A 22,375-nucleotide genomic window follows, 5' to 3' on the forward strand; every position below is an offset into this window, starting at 1 on the left:
TCACCTTGAACATGCTTACCGGTGTTAAGTAAAATTGACAAGAGATATGCACGAAAAGTTATCACTTGATAACTTCACACAGCAGCTAATTGGATTCCTCCCTAAGATTTACACGTATAGGAAAAATTCTGGTATAAATATGAAAATGAAAGGGCCAAATTAGCGATGAGTTGTTATGTTGGATATTTTTGAAATCCACAGTTATACAATATTGTGTTTATAGCCAGATGCTATGTCTCAGAAAATAGTTTCCAAATAGTGTCCAATAAATAAACTAAAATTTGCAGTTGTGCAAAACATAATTCTTTGTAAATATACTGTATGTTAATAAGTGCTTCAAACATAAAGAAAAATAAAATATACTAAATAAAGATATGCTTGAAATCACACCATAAAGAACAACATAAAAGACTATTGTTCCAGTGCCTAGCTGAAAAAAGCAAAATAAGTATTTGAAGCAAATGTCTGTACTTTTAACCTCTAATAGAAGGATCTTTAAATAGAGGTTCTATTATACTCACTCAATTTTCTTCCACTTTTCTTCCTTTCATCTACAGTATGTTCTCTTTGGTACTGCTTTTTAAAGAGAGTAGGCAACAGATCAATTCAAAGGATATGCACATAAAAAGATGTCCATATACAATAAGCATGAATAAACACATTCTAACACATATTCCAAAGCAATAACAATGTTCTCAAAAGTAAAAATAGGAACTGAAGCACATTTAGAATATGTCAAATAGAAAATTAAGATTGTCCAATTAAAGTAATTGAAAGGGAAGTATTAACACTTCATTATTATAATGAAAAAAAAGGATAGAGAATTGAGACAATTATTTTGTATTTTACAATCAACAATGTAAAGTCTAGCGAAGGATTAATACCTAAATATGTAGGCTATCTTCCCTAAAACAACCACAAAGGCTTATGTTTTACGGCTCTGTTGAGATTCTCACTGTTGTCATTATACAGTGCCAGACAGTGTCTGCACATGGGATACGGTCGTTAGGTTGACACAGCTTAGGTCGACATGGTCATTAGGTAGACATGTACTAGGTTGACAGGTCAAAAGGTCGACATGAGTTTTTCACTTTTTTTTTCTTCATTTTTTGGATTTTTTCATACTTAATGATCCACGTGGATTACGATAGGAAAGGTAACCTGTGCCGAGTGAAGCGGTAGCAGAGCAAGGCACCTTGCCCAAAGCATGGCGAGCGGACATGGTGCACTAATTGAGGTTCCCCATCACTTTACAAAGAAAATTAAGCAAAAAAAAGTCAAAAACCCATGTCGACCTTTTGACCTGTTGACCTAGTACATGTCGACCTAAAGACCACATCAACCTATTGTCCCTGTCGACCCAATGCATGTCGACCTTCCATTGTCGACCTAAGTTGTGTCTACCCAACACCCATACCCATGCACACAGAGTCTTACAGCTAACATTACACAGGACTGTCAGAATTGCTAGCAACACTCCATCCCTATATGAGATGATTATGGAGAGAACGAAGCATAAGACACCATACTATATGATATATTGCTGGATTTTGCCTTCATTCCCCAATTATTTCAGAACAGTTACATAACATTTTACCTACACTATAGACATTTTTCTCTTGAGTCTGGTTATTGCCTAAACACACACACTTCCAACTCCTATTTTCAAATTCTCTGCTCTTGTATGCCATTCAATCTTTTATCCCGTGCTAAAATGAAATATCCCTTGTGGACGGGATGCAGTCAAGATGCCGCCGGCCGGAATCCCGGCGGTCGAAATACTGACGCCAGAATCCCGACCGCCACAATCCCGACATATTCTCCCTCCGTGGGTGTCCACGACACCCATAGAGGGAGAATATAATAGTGTGCCGAGCGTAGCGAGGCACCGTGCCCGCAGCGTGGCGAGCGAAGCGAGCCCGCAAGGGGCTGCGTTCCGCTCGCCACCCCTGTCGGAATTGTGTGGTCGGGATTCCGGCGTCGGTATTTCGACCGCCGGGATTCCGGTCGGCGGCATTTAGTACTGATCCCTTGTGGACTCACATGTATATAGTAATTTCCCCGCATCTGCTGTCTGCTGATAAATACCTTAGTCTCCTTACCATGTTCATCAGCTAGCATTTTAATTTATTTTTGTATGTGCTTTATAGTTTTTATTTTCTGACCTCTTAAGAGCAATCATTTTTATTTTTAATTTATTTAATTTAAATTAATATTATTTATTTACAGTTTTAAGGTTTTTATATTTAAGTTGTTTACAGCTCCTGATTTAGATAAAACTGGAGATAAAACTGCAAAGCCACCAGTGTGGACCACTAGTGGTACAGTTTTGCAAAACTAGGTGATACTCGGGCTTGAGTACCACCTACACAGGAGCAGCTGACTTCATCTTACATGACCTACAGTACAGTATGTGCAATGCAGAATGGCCTAGCTGATGACAAATCTGCAGTGATTAACACATACCTCCCAACATATTGGATTTTCATTTCGGGACCCTGAAAAAGGGGCATAGCATTGTGAGACGGGGCATTTGTCTTGTGGCATGCCCCCATTTTCATCACTCTGGGCAGTACACTGGGGAGTTACAGCACTCTAGATGTTGGGCTGCCACGAGAGACTCTCACCACACTGTAAAGTGTTTAACCGCTTCTCCATTATACAGAGCAGTGGTGTGAGAGTGCTTCCCCCAAATCCCCCCACAAACACAAAAAGTGGAATGATTTGATACTGTCCCCCCCCCCCCCCCCAGAGTCGGGTAGTTGGGAAGTATTTTAACATTAGAGATGTGTGACGGGCACTTTTCGTGTTTGGGTTTGGTTCTGATTCCATGCTCATGTTTTGGATCTGGATTGTTTTTGCAAAAACCACCCTTTCGCGTTTTGGTTTTGGATCTGGATGATTTAAAAAACAAAACAAAATATAAAAACAGCTAAAATCACAATTTTATTCGGGGGTCATTTTGATCCTACAATATTATTAACCTCAATAACATTAATTTCCAGTCTATTTTAAACACCTGACACCTCACAATATTGTTTTTAGGCCAAAAGGTTGCACCGAGGTGGTTGAATGACTAAGGTAAGTGACAAAAGTGGACAGCACAAACACCTTGCCCATCTATGAGTGGCACTGCAGTGTCAGACAGGATGGCACTATTCAAAAACCAGGTCCCAAACAACACATCATGCAAAGAAGAAAAAGAGGTGCAATGGGGTAGCTGTATGACTAAGCTAAGCGACACAAGTGTGCGGCACAAACACCTGGCCCATCTAGGAGTGGCACTGCAGTGGAAGACAGGATGGCACTATTCAAAAACTAGGCCCCAAACAGCACATCATGCAAAGAAAAAAAAGAGGTGAAATGAGGTAGGTGTATGACTAAGCTAAGCAACACAAGTGTGCGGCACAAACATCCAGGGTTGGCACTGCAGTCCGACTGCACTAATGGTGGATACCGGATGCATGTCTAATTCCAGCATAGTTTTTATGGCCTCAGTTATCCGCTTTGCAACAGGGTGACTGCTGTCATATTTCATCTTCCTCGCAAAGGACTGTTGGACAGTCAATTGCTTAGTTGAAGTAGTACAAGTGGTCTTCCGACTTCCCCTCTGGGATGATGATCGAATCCCAGCAGCAGTAGGAGGAAGTGGTTCTTGATCTTTCCCTATTTTATCCTCCAAATTTTTGTTCTCCATTATTTTTCTGAAGTTATATAACAAAATGCAGCACAGGAGAGTGTACCTCTACACCACACAGGGCAAACCCTGTAGAAATGATTTGGATTAAATATTAATAACTTCTTTATTTGGAGTAAATAATATACAGCAAAGGACAGCACCACTGAACTTATACGGCAGCACCACTGGACTGGACTTATATGGCAGTACCACTGGACTGGATTTATACGGCAGTACCACTGGATTTATACGGCAGTATCACTGGAATTATATGGCAGTACCACTGGAATTATACGGCAGTATCACTGGACTGGATTTATATGCCAGTGCCACTGGATTTATATGGCAGTATCACTGGACATATACAGCAGTACCACTGGGCTTGATTTATACGGCAGTATCACTGGACTGGATTTATATGGCAGTATCACTGGATTTATATGCCATTACCACTGGAATTATACGGCAGTGCCACTGGAATTATACGGCAGTATCACTGGACATATACGGCAGTATCACTGGACATATATATGGCAGTATCACTGGACATATATACGGAAGTATCACTGGACATATATATGGCAGTACCACTGGACATATACTGCAGTACCACTGGATTTATACAGCAGCACAGGGACACCACCTTTGGACTGATGCAGGACAACACAGCACCACTGCAATGGACTGGACCTAAACAGCAGCACTGGACATATGGCAGCAGAGGACACCACCACTGTGACTTGACTGATGCAGCACAAGGCACTACCACTGTACTGATGCAGGACAACACAGCACCACTGGATTGGATTTATACAGCTACACTGGACATATGGCAGCAGAGGACACAACCACTGTGACTAGACTGATGCAGCATAAGACACTACACTGGACTGAGCAGCACAAGACAGCACTGGAATCGCCAGCCCACTGTCCCTCCTGCACAGACACTGAGGACAGAGACACGTCTTCTTGCTACACTCTCGAATGTCAGAGTGAAAATGGCGGCGACGCGCGGCTCCTTATATGGAATCCAAAACCAGTGAGAATCCGACAGCGGGATGATGATGTTTTGCCTCGTTCTGGTTTATGAGTCAGGCGGTAACACCCGAGCCAGGCTCGGGTAGTGAAGTCCGGTAGGGTACGGTTCTCAGGGAACCGAACCCGCTCATCTCTAGTTAACATCATGTATTTTTAAAAGCCTTAAGCTAGTCTGACAGCACAGTCTCCATGGATCGCTGAATGCTTAGAGGGTAAAATGTCAGACAGCCCCTTCCAGGGCAGCATCATGAAGACACTTGATTAAGAGAAAGGTCTGTGCAGAAGGCAGTGAGAGGCCTGTGTAGGTGCAAAAAGAGGTCTGTAGAAGGAGCAGAGAGAGGCTTATGGAGGCTGCAGTGGGAGGTCTGTGGAGGGCAGTGAGAATTCTGTTGGGCGACAGAGCTTTTAAGAGAGGACAATGAGGTAGATGTATGAAGCAGTAAAAAGAGTAGAGAAGTGAGCTGGTGGAAAAATTGTCCATTGCAACCAATCAGTGGCTACATATAATTTTATAGAATGCACTTGATAAGTCTTACCTCAGAGATGATTGGTTGCCACTTCTCCATGGGCACACTCTTTTTACTGCTTCATACATCTACCCCATTAAGAGCTATGTGTAGGTGTCTAAAAGATTGTTACTCCAAGTGCTCACTCTCAAACAAAAGATATGTATACAGGTTCATAAAATATTATTTCCAATTTTTTTGAAATATGGATGCAGGTGGTATGCAAATTAGTGGTATGTGTATTCAAATTATGTACTAAAACTGTTATACACAGACAAATAACATTTAACAAAAAACACTTTTTTAGCAGAAGAAGGAAGGAATTGGTTTTGAATGGCGCACTAAAGTAAATAATCAATTGCATAAAATATAACTTTTATTATGTTTTATTAAAGAGACCTTTAACTGTGAAATATTAAAACCAACATACAATGACAAGACAAAAATGTAGCATATATTAATTAAAAATACACGCTGTACTAAGAGTGTCGTGCACTGCTCCTTTATTTCATTATTTGGTACAATGACCTCTTATAGAATGTATGTGTATTTGTCAGATGTTATGTGAATAAAGACTTCTTTCAATATCCGTGTTGCCAATAATTCTCTTTTATTGTGCCGGTTACCCTTAACCAAGCTCTCTACTGTATTATAGAGTCCTATATCACACAAGGAGTATTTATTGTATCATTGTTGTTGCACTTATTCGCTATTGAGTTCTATTAGCTGCTGGCTGGTGATCCCCTATTTCATCTGTCCACTATCTATATTCTGTCAGGTACATGCATAAATTCCTATTTTCAGAATTCTGCTATCAATCTTATGTATTACTTGAATGTACCATAGTAGGTAGAGTGATATTCAGTGATTGTCTCCCTGAACAGTCAATCAGAGTTCTATCTCACTGACTGGTGCTCTCAATCCTCGTAGTCAGCAATATCAGGGAAATATGATGGTCCGTTATCATGAAAATTGTAAATTGTATCTCACTGTTGGTACCTTCCACCATTTATTACAGTGATCACAGCTTAGGATCTCATCATAAATGACAATCACTTCTTGTATATATATTTTCTCAGGTGTGCTGGATATATTCCTTTTTTTACACACCTAATTCTTGCCACAGAATATTGGTTTATTAAGAGAGATTGTTCATGGGGATCAACCGCACTATGTTCACAGCTTTAAATAAAACTGGATATATTAAGATACTAAGATTATTCCCCCAGTATCAGAATATTATATGAATAGAATTCTCACTGGAGACTTGGTTAATTAAGTAACAAATATGTTGCAACTTTTTCTGTGTAGAGTCTACAGGTTGCTGGGTATTTTGTGTTGATTATTAAGTATCGAACTCCTGCCACTGTTCCTCAGATTGTTACACAGTAATTTTTTAAATATTCTGAGCAGCTGTATGTAGCTGAATACTGAGTAATGACATTCAGTCCACAATATATGGTTGCTTCTAGTTGAATGCTCAGTATTATTAGGAGAAAGCCAGTATTTAATTCTATATAGCAGTGATTATGATATTATCAACTGTGCATTCCCCGCAACTACATAGAATGAATTGCTGGGTATAATCAGCGCCAATCTGCCATTAATTAGAACGCCATGACTTCATCATGCCACATATTGCGTCTACTATATACCTCTATAATGTACCATAGATATCTCAATACATAAATAAGGTAGGCACCGTGTCACACCGCCATTGATTAGACGGTCATGGTTTCATAATACAACATATTGTGTCTGCTGTGTGCCTCTATGATGTACCATGGACGTCTCAGTACATATGTATAGTAGGCACCGTGTCACACTTCATTAGTAGCAAACTGGCTGCCTGCACTTCCCAGTCTTAGGCTCAGCACCCCTCTACACTATAAGTATATATTGGTCTCGATCACATTTAGACATAACACATAAATTCCATATATTTAGCGTGCACACATTATTTCTACTCTAGTACAGCGTGAACCGCCGACGCGCGTTTCACAGACTGTTTTTTCAGGGCTAACCCGAATGTCTCCGGTAACCCGAATATCACAATATCGCCGCGCCAATCACGGACTGAATTCGTGGTCACGTGATTCACTTGTCCAATCCCGGCGCGGCTCCTGTATGCAGAGATCTAGATCATATCAGTCCGATCACATGATGTCCCTGGACCAATCACGGGACCTTATACTCTATTTGCTAGGGGTAAAGGCAATTTTAAAATTATGTCTCCTGACATGGACTTATGGTCATGTGATTTATCTATCCGATCGTTACACAACTCGTGTGTATAGAGGTTTGGGAGGAATATGTCCGATCACAAGGTGTATTTAGACCAATCATTAAACCTGACCAGTATTTGCTAGGAGTAAAGATAGTATTAAAGTTTTGTCTCCTATTGTGAATGCCGTTTTGTGATCCCATGATCAGAATATTATATGAATAGAATTCTCACTGGAGACTTGGTTAATTAAGTAACAAATATGTTGCAACTTTTTCTGTGTAGAGTCTACAGGTTGCTGGGTATTTTGTGTTGATTAAGTATCGAACTCCTGCCACTGTTCCTCAGATTGTTACACAGTAATTTTTTAAATATTCTGAGCAGCTGTATGTAGCTGAATACTGAGTAATGACATTCAGTCCACAATAAATGGTTGCTTCTAGTTGAATGCTCAGTATTATTAGGAGAAAGCCAGTATTTAATTCTATATAGCAGTGATTATGATATTATCAACTGTGCATTCCCCGCAACTACATAGAATGAATTGCTGGGTATAATCAGCGCCAATCTGCCATTAATTAGAACGCCATGACTTCATCATGCCACATATTGCGTCTACTATATACCTCTATAATGTACCATAGATATCTCAATACATAAATAAGGTAGGCACCGTGTCACACCGCCATTGATTAGACGGTCATGGTTTCATAATACAACATATTGTGTCTGCTGTGTGCCTCTATGATGTACCATGGACGTCTCAGTACATATGTATAGTAGGCACCGTGTCACACTTCATTAGTAGCAAACTGGCTGCCTGCACTTCCCAGTCTTAGGCTCAGCACCCCTCTACACTATAAGTATATATTGGTCTCGATCACATTTAGACATAACACATAAATTCCATATATTTAGCGTGCACACATTATTTCTACTCTAGTACAGCGTGAACCGCCGACGCGCGTTTCACAGACTGTTTTTTCAGGGCTAACCCGAATGTCTCCGGTAACCCGAATATCACAATATCGCCGCGCCAATCACAGACTGAATTCGTGGTCACGTGATTCACTTGTCCAATCCCGGCGCGGCTCCTGTATGGAGGATACTGTTCGTTGCTGTTTTCTTCCGAAAAATTTAGATAACGAACTTCTGAAATTGGAAACAAAATTAATATTCTTAATGGACAGTCAGCACCCGTTGGGATTGAATGAGTACAATAGTTACCTACCATTCCTATAATCTATTTACCAGTCGGTTCCTTAAGGAGATTCACTCTTTGGAGGGAGTGAATTGCTCATAAATTGAAGACACTCATTCATCATTAACATATGAGGTATATAAGAAATGAGATACGCATACTAAATTGAGAACAACATATGGATCTGGGATATGTAATAATGAGAAGGGGGTAGTCTTTTCTTGAAATGTGAATATATTTTGAATATAAGCAGCTCTGAAATAGAAGAGATCTAGAGAACAAATACTTACCTTATGACCTGGATCTTGAGGACCTGGGGAAGGAGTGAAAAAAGTAAAAAAGAGAAAAAAAGAGAAAAAAGAAAAAAGAGAGAGAGAAAAAAAGACGTAGGACGGACATATGGGATAGAAGGGGGAACTAGTATAGTTAGGATCAGTGGACCAGTGTTAGGGTATGAGAATAAATTGTGAATGATGTACCTATATTATCTGGGCAATAAAGTAAAAATATTCTTAAGCAATAAGTGAACAATGGGCATCTCAAGGGGATTTGCATTACACCATTCATATAGATATTACAGCATTAATATATCCATATTCATAACAACTGTTAATTGCAAGTAATTCAAACACACCTAATAGGGTTAACACATTACAAATTATTAAAAAGTACACAGTAAAGAAATATACAAAAAAGAAAAACATATTAATGAAAAATGGAGAAATGGCTAATTATTTTAGCACAATTCAGCACAATTCTCACAATCACAATTAAATATTAGAATACAGCACTGTCAATCTTACACATGCTTTCTGTATTATAGATTATAAGTTAAAGGTCACTATTTCCCTTTTAGACTTCTTATGTGGTTTGCACTACATTTCACTTCATCATTGGATATAATTCCAATCACATATTATTACATATCTTCACATGGTAAAGTAGCTTTCGTGTATCCACGGTTGTATATAAATTTTGTCACCAACACCATTTAGAGTTCTGTCTTTTATCACTCTTTTTTCATTTTATTTATTTTTTACACAAGGCTATGGTTTTCTTGTGAACAATAACCCTAATAAAAATTAACAATGCATATAAATTCTCCATCAGGAGATATAAAGTATATGTATACTAACACAGCAAATAGAGAAGCCCATATTTGCATTGATCAAAAGTGATCATGGGATCACAAAACGGCATTCACAATAGGAGACAAAACTTTAATACTATCTTTACTCCTAGCAAATACTGGTCAGGTTTAATGATTGATCTAAATACACCTTGTGATCGGACATATTCCTCCCAAACCTCTATACACACGAGTTGTGTAACGATCGGATAGATAAATCACATGACCATAAGTCCATGTCAGGAGACATAATTTTAAAATTGCCTTTACCCCTAGCAAATAAAGTATAAGGTCCCGTGATTGGTCCAGGGACATCATGTGATCGGACTGATATGATCTAGATCTCTGCATACAGGAGCCGCGCCGGGATTTGACAAGTGAATCACGTGTCCACGAATTCAGTCCGTGATTGGCGCGGCGATATTGTGATATTCGGGTTACCGGAAACATTCGGGTTAGCCCTGAAAAAACAGTCTGTGAAACGCGCGTCGGCGGTTCACACTGTACTAGAGTAGAAATAATGTGTGCACGCTAAATATATGGAATTTATGTGTTATGTCTAAATGTGATCGAGACCAATATATACTTATAGTGTAGAGGGGTGCTGAGCCTAAGACTGGGAAGTGCAGGCAGCCAGTTTGCTACTAATGTAGTGTGACACGGTGCCTACTATACATATGTACTGAGACGTCCATGGTACATCATAGAGGCACACAGCAGACACAATATGTTGTATTATGAAACCATGACCGTCTAATCAATGGCGGTGTGACACGGTGCCTACCTTATTTATGTATTGAGATATCTATGGTACATTATAGAGGTATATAGTAGACGCAATATGTGGCATGATGAAGTCATGGCGTTCTAATTAATGGCAGATTGGCGCTGATTATACCCAGCAATTCATTCTATGTAGTTGCGGGGAATGCACAGTTGATAATATCATAATCACTGCTATATAGAATTAAATACTGGCTTTCTCCTAATAATACTGAGCATTCAACTAGAAGCAACCATATATTGTGGACTGAATGTCATTACTCAGTATTCAGCTACATACAGCTGCTCAGAATATTTAAAAAATTACTGTGTAACAATCTGAGGAACAGTGGCAGGAGTTCGATACTTAATAATCAACACAAAATACCCAGCAACCTGTAGACTCTACACAGAAAAAGTTGCAACATATTTGTTACTTAATTAACCAAGTCTCCAGTAAGAATTCTATTCATATAATATTCTGATACTGGGGGAATAATCTTAGTATCTTAATATATCCAGTTTTATTTAAAGCTGTGAACATAGTGCGGTTGATCCCCATGAACAATCTCTCTTAATAAACCAATATTCTGTGGCAAGAATTAGGTGTGTAAAAAAAGGAATATATCCAGCACACCTGAGAAAATATATATACAAGAAGTGATTGTCATTTATGATGAGATCCTAAGCTGTGATCACTGTAATAAATGGTGGAAGGTACCAACAGTGAGATACAATTTACAATTTTCATGATAACGGACCATCATATTTCCCTGATATTGCTGACTACGAGGATTGAGAGCACCAGTCAGTGAGATAGAACTCTGATTGACTGTTCAGGGAGACAATCACTGAATATCACTCTACCTACTATGGTACATTCAAGTAATACATAAGATTGATAGCAGAATTCTGAAAATAGGAATTTATGCATGTACCTGACAGAATATAAATAGTGGACAGATGAGATAGGGGATCACCAGCCAGCAGCTAATAGAACTCAATAGCGAATAAGTGCAACAACAATGATACAATAAATACTCCCTGTGTGATATAGGACTCTATAATACAGTAGAGAGCTTGGTTAAGGGTAACCGGCACAATAAAAGAGAATTATTGGCAACACGGATATTGAAAGAAGTCTTTATTCACATAACATCTGACAAATACACATACATTCTATAAGAGGTCATTGTACCAAATAATGAAATAAAGGAGCAGTGCACGACACTCTTAGTACAGCGTGTATTTTTAATTAATATATGGTACATTTTTGTCTTGTCATTGTATGTTGGTTTTAATATTTCACAGTTAAAGGTCTCTTTAATAAAACATAATAAAAGTTATATTTTATGCAATTGATTATTTACTTTAGTGCGCCATTCAAAACCAATTCCTTCCTTCTTCTGCTAAAAAAGTTTCCTAACATTGGTAACACCAAGGTGTGTGGCAGCACCCCCATAATTAATTCAAATTTATGAAATAGATAACAATATGGGGTCCATAGAATAACAATACTATATATTACAATACTAGTGCAGTAGTTTTCCCATTTCCCTTTCCCTAAGAACAGTGATTGCACTCAGCTGGTTTCTCAGCATTTCCTTAACTACTAGCACAGTGAATATAGATACATTAAGGTATAGAAATTGAAAACTATACAGATATTTAGAAATTTCCAGTTAATTATACATTCCAGAATGGCATCCTTTAACCTCACAAAGGAGCTGGACGACAGACGTGAAAGATTAAAGAACAGTCTAGACACACCCTTTGGAACTGAGTTGAACAACCCAGGTTCATCTAACAGAGATTGGTCGGATGACCTTTTCTCGTTAAAACAGTTATTGATGAAACAAGGGAAAACGTGGTGGAACAGACTAACGTTTGACAGTTATATCAAACATGAGATTACACCGAGAGGTCTGAGACCACGAGTATTCCCGACATTTGAACTGGCTAACAGTGATCTCAAGAAAGAATGGGAAAAAGTACTGACACAGTGCTCAAAAGATCTCATAAAGATTCTAATCAAACATGACGAGATACTACTAACACAATATGCACAGGAGATCTCTGTGCTGGGGGAGAAACTGAAACAATTTGAGACCATTGATAAGTTCCAACAAACTTATAACAAATATAAGAAAGAAGTGGAGGATTTGGAGCAGGAAATTATAGAGAGAAAGAAAAGGAAACTCTATAGGGATAAAAACGATTTTGCACAGGATAAAGTTTATAAATGGAGGTCCTATCCACAACGGACTAGGAATCCTAACACTGTGAACTACATAACTTCGGATGTCGAATCATCCGAAGGTGAGGAATTACCCAGTAGGAACAGACCCCATAGTAGGGATTTTTTAGAACAAAGCCTGAAGGGGATAAAAGATCATACCAGTATGGAAGAATTAAGATCAGGAGGGGGAAGGGGGGCCAGAAGAAAAAGACACAGCAGAGATTGGAGGGAGGAGCCTCGAGAACAGAGGAGAAAGAGATGAGTAATGATGATACACTGAGAATTATTAACCTTACGGATAGAATATTGACTGTAGATCAAAGTCAACTATTGAGTAAAGGTTTAACCTTTTCCCCCACGCACCAACCAGACAGATTTGACTGCGAAAAGGATTTACAATTATTTGTAAGGAAGATACTTCTAAAGAAACACTTCCATATTCAACAACAAATACGAGAAGAAACCACTCATGTAGAGAGTATCCTCTCTTCACAAACACCAACTCTGTCTCTAACAGCAGAAGATCAAACTGCTCTGAATATCCTGGAAGAATTGGAAACAGGAGATGAAGCCTGCCCCAATCCTTCCCCTTTTGACCCTCATAGAATTAAAATCAAATCCTCTTTTTTCCCAGATTTTAAGGTCTCCCCACCAGTAAAAGTGTTTTATGATCTGGTATCTCAGGATCTGGACCTCATGTTTGCACAGGAACGCCGTATACAATCCCACACGGACAACCTAACGAAAGGGGAAAGAGAAGCACTATATGAAATCATGCAATGGCAGGATACTGTTATAAAACCCTCGGATAAAGGGGGAAATATAGTGCTTTGGCCTAGATCAATGTACACATCAGAGTTGAGAAAACAACTGAGTGATCAAAAATGCTATAAAGCATTAATCTTTAATCCCACCAGTAATTTCCTCTGTTTGTACGACACCATCATCTCAAGAGCACACCAGAATGGGATCATAAAGAAAAAAGATTTAGATTTTCTTAAGACAGATAACCCAAAAGTTGCCACTTTGTACTTACTGCCAAAAGTGCACAAAAATGACAAAATCCCTCCTGGAAGACCGATTGTCTCAGGTGTGGGAAGTTTGACAGAAAAGGCCAGCATCTATGTCGATCAACATCTCAGACAATACGTGCTGGCCCTGCCTTCCTACACCAGGGACACTATGGACGTATTAAATAAACTACAGGATATGACAGTAAATCAGGGAGCTTGGGTAGCCACTTATGATATTGAAAGCTTATATACTAGCATTGATCATAAAAAAGGAGTGGCTGCCATCAAGTATTTCTTGGATATGGGGACACATTATGATTTCAACAACTTCCTGATCTCACTCTTAGAGTTTATACTGACTAAGAACTACTTCATCAGTGAGGAGAAATTCTACCTCCAGGTTAGAGGGACAGCGATGGGGACAGCTTGTGCCCCATCGTATGCTAACCTCTACCTGGGATGGTGGGAGAAAGAATATGTGTTCAATGAGACCCTGGAGAAATACACCCAATATATCCTGTTATACCTTCGTTACATAGACGACGTACTGATCATTTGGGAGGCAGATGGAGAACTTTTGGAAGAATTTATTACTGTCTTAAATCATAATGATTTAAATTTAAGATTGACTGGTGAGAAAAGTCAAAAAGAAATTAATTTCTTGGATTTAAGTATCAAAATTGAGATAGATGGCAAGATAAGCACTGATATTTTTCAGAAGAAAACAGCAACGAACAGTATCCTCCATTTTAACAGTTCACACTTACCTGCAACGCTTAAAGCTATTCCCAAAGGAGAACTACTCCGTACAAAAAGGAACTGCTCTAATGAACAAACTTACCTGGAGCGTGAGAAACAGGTCTGTGACCGCCTGAAAAAGAGAGGCAACAGGAGTATTAAATCTGCTGTGAAAAGTGTGGAAACATATACAAGAGATTCCCTCTTAACTCCTAAAATTAGACCACAGAAAGATGAACCAGTTAGGTTTATTGGGACATACAATCCACAATGGAAGAAGATTAATGGAATTCTTCAGAAACATTGGCCAATCCTACAGACTGATGATACATTAAGCCAAGTGTTACCAGCTAGAGTGCAAAGTAGTTGGAGGAGATCTAAAAACTTAAGGGATTTAGTGGTTCGTAGCCATCTCTCGATCCCCAGCAAACAACTGTACAACAAAAAAGGCTCCTACCAATGCGGCAGATGTAAAGCCTGCAAATATATGACACCGAGGCAATCCTATACGGATAAATATGGTAAAAAATGGCGTATTCAGAATTTCATCAGCTGTACCACAATGGGCGTAGTATACCATCTGGAATGCCCATGTGGCAAACGGTATATTGGCAAAACTATTCGACCACTCAAAGTACGGATCTTGGAGCATGCCAATAATATCAAAAATGCAAAACAAGATGTGAGAAGATTCAAGACCCTGACATCAGTAGCCAAACATTTTCTACAATATCATGGAGGCGAAAATGCAGGTTTGAAAGCTTTTGGCATGCAGAGTATCCAATTGGGTATCAGAGGAGGCGATTTAGATAACGAACTTCTGAAATTGGAAACAAAATTAATATTCTTAATGGACAGTCAGCACCCGTTGGGATTGAATGAGTACAATAGTTACCTACCATTCCTATAATCTATTTACCAGTCGGTTCCTTAAGGAGATTCACTCTTTGGAGGGAGTGAATTGCTCATAAATTGAAGACACTCATTCATCATTAACATATGAGGTATATAAGAAATGAGATACGCATACTAAATTAAGAACAACATATGGATCTGGGATATGTAATAATGAGAAGGGGGTAGTCTTTTCTTGAAATGTGAATATATTTTGAATATAAGCAGCTCTGAAATAGAAGAGATCTAGAGAACAAATACTTACCTTATGACCTGGATCTTGAGGACCTGGGGAAGGAGTGAAAAAAGTAAAAAAGAGAAAAAAAGAGAAAAAAGAAAAAAGAGAGAGAGAGAAAAAAAGACGTAGGACGGACATATGGGATAGAAGGGGGAACTAGTATAGTTAGGATCAGTGGACCAGTGTTAGGGTATGAGAATAAATTGTGAATGATGTACCTATATTATCTGGGCAATAAAGTAAAAATATTCTTAAGCAATAAGTGAACAATGGGCATCTCAAGGGGATTTGCATTACACCATTCATATAGATATTACAGCATTAATATATCCATATTCATAACAACTGTTAATTGCAAGTAATTCAAACACACCTAATAGGGTTAACACATTACAAATTATTAAAAAGTACACAGTAAAGAAATATACAAAAAAGAAAAACATATTAATGAAAAATGGAGAAATGGCTAATTATTTTAGCACAATTCAGCACAATTCTCACAATCACAATTAAATATTAGAATACAGCACTGTCAATCTTACACATGCTTTCTGTATTATAGATTATAAGTTAAAGGTCACTATTTCCCTTTTAGACTTCTTATGTGGTTTGCACTACATTTCACTTCATCATTGGATATAATTCCAATCACATATTATTACATATCTTCACATGGTAAAGTAGCTTTCGTGTATCCACGGTTGTATATAAATTTTGTCACCAACACCATTTAGAGTTCTGTCTTTTATCACTCTTTTTTCATTTTATTTATTTTTTACACAAGGCTATGGTTTTCTTGTGAACAATAACCCTAATAAAAATTAACAATGCATATAAATTCTCCATCAGGAGATATAAAGTATATGTATACTAACACAGCAAATAGAGAAGCCCATATTTGCATTGATCAAAAGTGATCATGGGATCACAAAACGGCATTCACAATAGGAGACAAAACTTTAATACTATCTTTACTCCTAGCAAATATTGGTCAGGTTTAATGATTGATCTAAATACACCTTGTGATCGGACATATTCCTCCCAAACCTCTATACACACGAGTTGTGTAACGATCGGATAGATAAATCACATGACCATAAGTCCATGTCAGGAGACATAATTTTAAAATTGCCTTTACCCCTAGCAAATAAAGTATAAGGTCCCGTGATTGGTCCAGGGACATCATGTGATCGGACTGATATGATCTAGATCTCTGCATACAGGAGCCGCGCCGGGATTGGACAAGTGAATCACGTGACCACGAATTCAGTCCGTGATTGGCGCGGTGATATTGTGATATTCGGGTTACCGGAAACATTCGGGTTAGCCCTGAAAAAACAGTCTGTGAAACGCGCGTCGGCGGTTCACACTGTACTAGAGTAGAAATAATGTGTGCACGCTAAATATATGGAATTTATGTGTTATGTCTAAATGTGATCGAGACCAATATATACTTATAGTGTAGAGGGGTGCTGAGCCTAAGACTGGGAAGTGCAGGCAGCCAGTTTGCTACTAATGAAGTGTGACACGGTGCCTACTATACATATGTACTGAGACGTCCATGGTACATCATAGAGGCACACAGCAGACACAATATGTTGTATTATGAAACCATGACCGTCTAATCAATGGCGGTGTGACACGGTGCCTACCTTATTTATGTATTGAGATATCTATGGTACATTATAGAGGTATATAGTAGACGCAATATGTGGCATGATGAAGTCATGGCGTTCTAATTAATGGCAGATTGGCGCTGATTATACCCAGCAATTCATTCTATGTAGTTGCGGGGAATGCACAGTTGATAATATCATAATCACTGCTATATAGAATTAAATACTGGCTTTCTCCTAATAATACTGAGCATTCAACTAGAAGCAACCATATATTGTGGACTGAATGTCATTACTCAGTATTCAGCTACATACAGCTGCTCAGAATATTTAAAAAATTACTGTGTAACAATCTGAGGAACAGTGGCAGGAGTTCGATACTTAATAATCAACACAAAATACCCAGCAACCTGTAGACTCTACACAGAAAAAGTTGCAACATATTGTTACTTAATTAACCAAGTCTCCAGTGAGAATTCTATTCATATAATATTCTGATACTGGGGGAATAATCTTAGTATCTTAATATATCCAGTTTTATTTAAAACTGTGAACATAGTGCGGTTGATCCCCATGAACAATCTCTCTTAATAAACCAATATTCTGTGGCAAGAATTAGGTGTGTAAAAAAAGGAATATATCCAGCACACCTGAGAAAATATATATACAAGAAGTGATTGTCATATATGATGAGATCCTAAGCTGTGATCACTGTAATAAATGGTGGAAGGTACCAACAGTGAGATACAATTTACAATTTTCATGATAACGGACCATCATATTTCCCTGATATTGCTGACTACGAGGATTGAGAGCACCAGTCAGTGAGATAGAACTCTGATTGACTGTTCAGGGAGTCAATCACTGAATATCACTCTACCTACTATGGTACATTCAAGTAATACATAAGATTGATAGCAGAATTCTGAAAATAGGAATTTATGCATGTACCTGACAGAATATAAATAGTGGACAGATGAGATAGGGGATCACCAGCCAGCAGCTAATAGAACTCAATAGCGAATAAGTGCAACAACAATGATACAATAAATACTCCCTGTGTGATATAGGACTCTATAATACAGTAGAGAGCTTGGTTAAGGGTAACCGGCACAATAAAAGAGAATTATTGGCAACACGGATATTGAAAGAAGTCTTTATTCACATAACATCTGACAAATACACATACATTCTATAAGAGGTCATTGTACCAAATAATGAAATAAAGGAGCAGTGCACGACACTCTTAGTACAGCGTGTATTTTTAATTAATATATGTTACATTTTTGTCTTGTCATTGTATGTTGGTTTTAATATTTCACAGTTAAAGGTCTCTTTAATAAAACATAATAAAAGTTATATTTTATGCAATTGATTATTTACTTTAGTGCGCCATTCAAAACCAATTCCTTCCTTCTTCTGCTAAAAAAGTTTCCGGACATTGGTAACACCAAGGTGTGTGGCAGCACCCCCATAATTAATTCAAATTTATGAAATAGATAACAATATGGGGTCCATAGAATAACAATACTATATATTACAATACTAGTGCAGTAGTTTTCCCATTTCCCTTTCCCTAAGAACAGTGTTAACATAAAACACATAAGAAAATTATTTAAAATCCAATGCTGGTAAATGGTAGATACGCTTATGCATTTTACTCTACCTTCAGCTAAGGAAACAGTATTTCTTGTGATGTCCTTTTTTGAGCGTTTATGGGACTTGGCAGTGGTGTTTACAGAATGTGCTTTAGACCTATGTGTAGGGACAGTGAGAGCTATGGATGGCAAAGTGATATGTGGAATGAATGTCCCATAATTGCTGTATTGTACTCATCAAAAATGAAAGTTAAGATCCCAATGGCCTATGGTATTTTTGGTTTAAAGTCATCATTTAAAACCACATGGAAAACTTGATTTATCATAACCTGTTTTTGATGTGACTGAAGATACAGTAAGTCTGGAGTGTGGCTTATTTTGCTGTCAAATGCAAATGTTCAATACAGTATACAGTATGTGCAGTTATCGTAATGGTATTTGACTATAAGTAAATGGTTTAATAAATCAAATAATGAGATTAAAGAATGAATGAACCGCTTCATGCAAGTTTGGACAGTGGGCATAAAAGTGCAGTAGATTAATCAAAAGACAACTATTGAATTATATGCAGAACAGTATACAACAGATACTGTATGCATTCTTGTTTATAAATTGTGGATCATCATTAGTAGAATATTTATTCAAGTATACACAGAGATACCTCATTGTGTTGAAATCAGAGTAGGGGCTTTGGCTGGGTAGCTGGAGCCTCAGCATTGCCTCACCTCGGGGCCATGTTGTGGCTGTCCTCTCTGCACCTCATATAGTTCTTCCATTAATGCCCATATAAGCTTACAATATGTATAAGAAATGGTTGGGATCACTGGATGAATAAGGTAGCAGAATAACAATTGTAGCTGTTGGTGGGCAGAGTATTGCTGGTTATTGTAAAGCAGAATAATTATCATCCACCTATGTTTACATATCCATTACAAACTGTGATTTATTTACAGGTTCTGGAGATGTATGTTTGGAATGAGAAAAAAACGTGGAAGAGGGAGAATGAATGATGAAACTGTCACAACTCACCCCAAAAGAACCCCGTTGTTTACCAAATGTTGCTGTTTCATAGTGGTTCATCATTCACCTCTCCAGGAGAGGTTTTCCAGGAACACTGGGGGTCATGCCGAGTTGATCGCTCGCTAGCAGTTTTTAGCAGCCGTGCAAACGCTATGCCGTCGCCCACTGGGGAGTGTTTTTTAGCTTAGCAGAAGTGGGAACGCATGTGCAGCCGAGCTCTGCAAAAACAGTTTGTGCAGTTTCTGAGTAGCTCTGAACCTACTCAGCGCTTGCGATCACTTCAGTCTGTTTGTGTCCGGATTTGACGTCATACACCCGCCCAGCGAACGCCCAGCCATGCCTGCATTTTTTCAGACACGCCTGCGTTTTTGCAAACCCTCCCTGAAAACGGTCAGTTGCCACCCAGAAACACCAACTTCATGTCAATCACTCTGCGGCAACCAGTGCGACTGAATTGCATCGCTAGACCCTGTGCAAAACTACATAGTTCGTTGTGCCCGTACGGTGCGCATGCGCATTGCGCCGCATACGAATGCGCAGAACTGCCATCTTTTAGCCTGATCGCTGCGCTGCAAACAAATGCAGCTAACGATCAACTCTGAATGACCACCACTCTGCATGGAGCTGCCAACGTTATCTTGCCCTGGGTAAACTAAAAATGATTCCTAAAATCCAGGACCAGCTTTTCTGCACATGAACACTGCTTCCAATCAGCAGTCAGGGCACAATATTTAAATCCCTCCATGTGCATAATCCATTGCCCGTGCAACTTCTGATTATCCTGTATGTCCTTTCTGACTGCTGTCCTCAAAGTTTGGTTCCACAGTACCGCTCTCACTGCTACTGTATAAAGTTCATCTTGCTTGTCCTGTCTCCAGTGCTCATCAACATGTTAGTGCAAGTCACAGCCTGTTCTTATTATCATTGCACTCCAAGTGCAAGTTCCATCTGAACTTAGACTGTTTCAAGTTTCTCCCCTAAGTGTGGGTGATCATCTCCTGCTCAGTTATGCCAGCAGAATTCGTGACATCATACAGAACATTTTCTACTGAGACACTTGTTCCAAATTACACCTTTCTCCTGGTCCTGCCATTGCACCATTCTATTACACATCTATTATCACAATCACCCAACATACTTCTGGACACTCCTACACCACTACATGATCATACTTATCAGCCCTGCTGGTAAAGAGAGATTGTTGCTGTGTCTGTTATTCATATTCAGTGATCAATACACATTATTTACTATGAAGAGGAATTTGCTCAGGCCTTCTAGTTTCTCCATACACCCTCTAGCTGTACTAACAGCTTGGCCACTGTCAAAAACAAACACAGATCCTGACAGAAACAAAGCTTACTATTATTCTCAATATGTACCTGATTTTGCAGAGACTGCATGGTAAAAATTCTGAAGCACACATTATGAACTTAGTTTTGACACCTGAGAACTGACAATTTAGTGAAAGAAGACTTTAATCATTTCTACTTAAATGCAGCTAAGGTTTGTTTCATTTATGTCTTAAATATAAAATAGAAAGATGGGACATGTGTCAATTTTATGTGTTTGCATATTCTTATTGATAATTCTCCCCCAAAATTTTCCCATCTGCCCATGAAAATGTGCACTCTCTATTCCTGTCTCATAAAATGAATCTCATCCACAAATTCAAACTATTTTCTCATCCGTCCTAGAGGATGCTGGGGACGACATCAAGACCATGGGGTATAGACGAGATCCGCAGGAGACATGGGCAGTCTAAAGACTTTTAATTGGGTGCAAACTAGCTCCTCCCTCTATGCCCCTCCTCCAGACCTCAGTTGTTTTAGAAATGTGCCCAGGCAGACTGGATGCACTCTGAGGAGCTCTACTGAGTTTCTCTGAAAAGACTTATGTTAGGTTTTTTATTTTCAGGGAGATCTGTTGGCATCAGACTCCCTGCTTCGTGGGACTGAGGGGGCAGAAGCAGAACCAACTTCCTAAAGAGTTTCATGGCTCTGCTACTGGCTGACAGGACACCATTAGCTCCTGAAGGGTACTGAACGCTAGCCGTGTCTAGATGCTCACTCTCACAGCACGCCGTCACCCCCCTCGCAGAGCCAGAAGTCAGAAGACAGGTGAGTATGAGAATAAAGATCATCAGTCAAGTAAGTGATGGCTGAGGTGCGGCGCGGCTGGTGGGAGTGCAGCGCGCCATTGCTGCCCACACACACAGGCACTGCAGGGTGCGGGGGGGGGGGGGGGCGCCCCGGGCAGCAAGAAAAATACCTCAAACTGGCTAAAAGGGGGCTTAAGATGCCACTGGCACAGCCCTACCCCCGCCAGTATAAATATTATGAGTGTAAGGACGCGCCATTGCGGGGGCGGAGCTTCTTCCTCAGGCAGCCAGCACACTGCTGAGCGCCATTTTCTCTCTCTCCTCAGGCTGCAGAGAACATGCTGGTCCTCTCCTCCACTTCTGACAAGTACAGGGTGCTATT

The sequence above is a fragment of the Pseudophryne corroboree genome, chromosome 1 (assembly GCF_028390025.1).
Source record: "Pseudophryne corroboree isolate aPseCor3 chromosome 1, aPseCor3.hap2, whole genome shotgun sequence".
Taxonomy (NCBI): Eukaryota; Metazoa; Chordata; class Amphibia; order Anura; family Myobatrachidae; genus Pseudophryne; species Pseudophryne corroboree.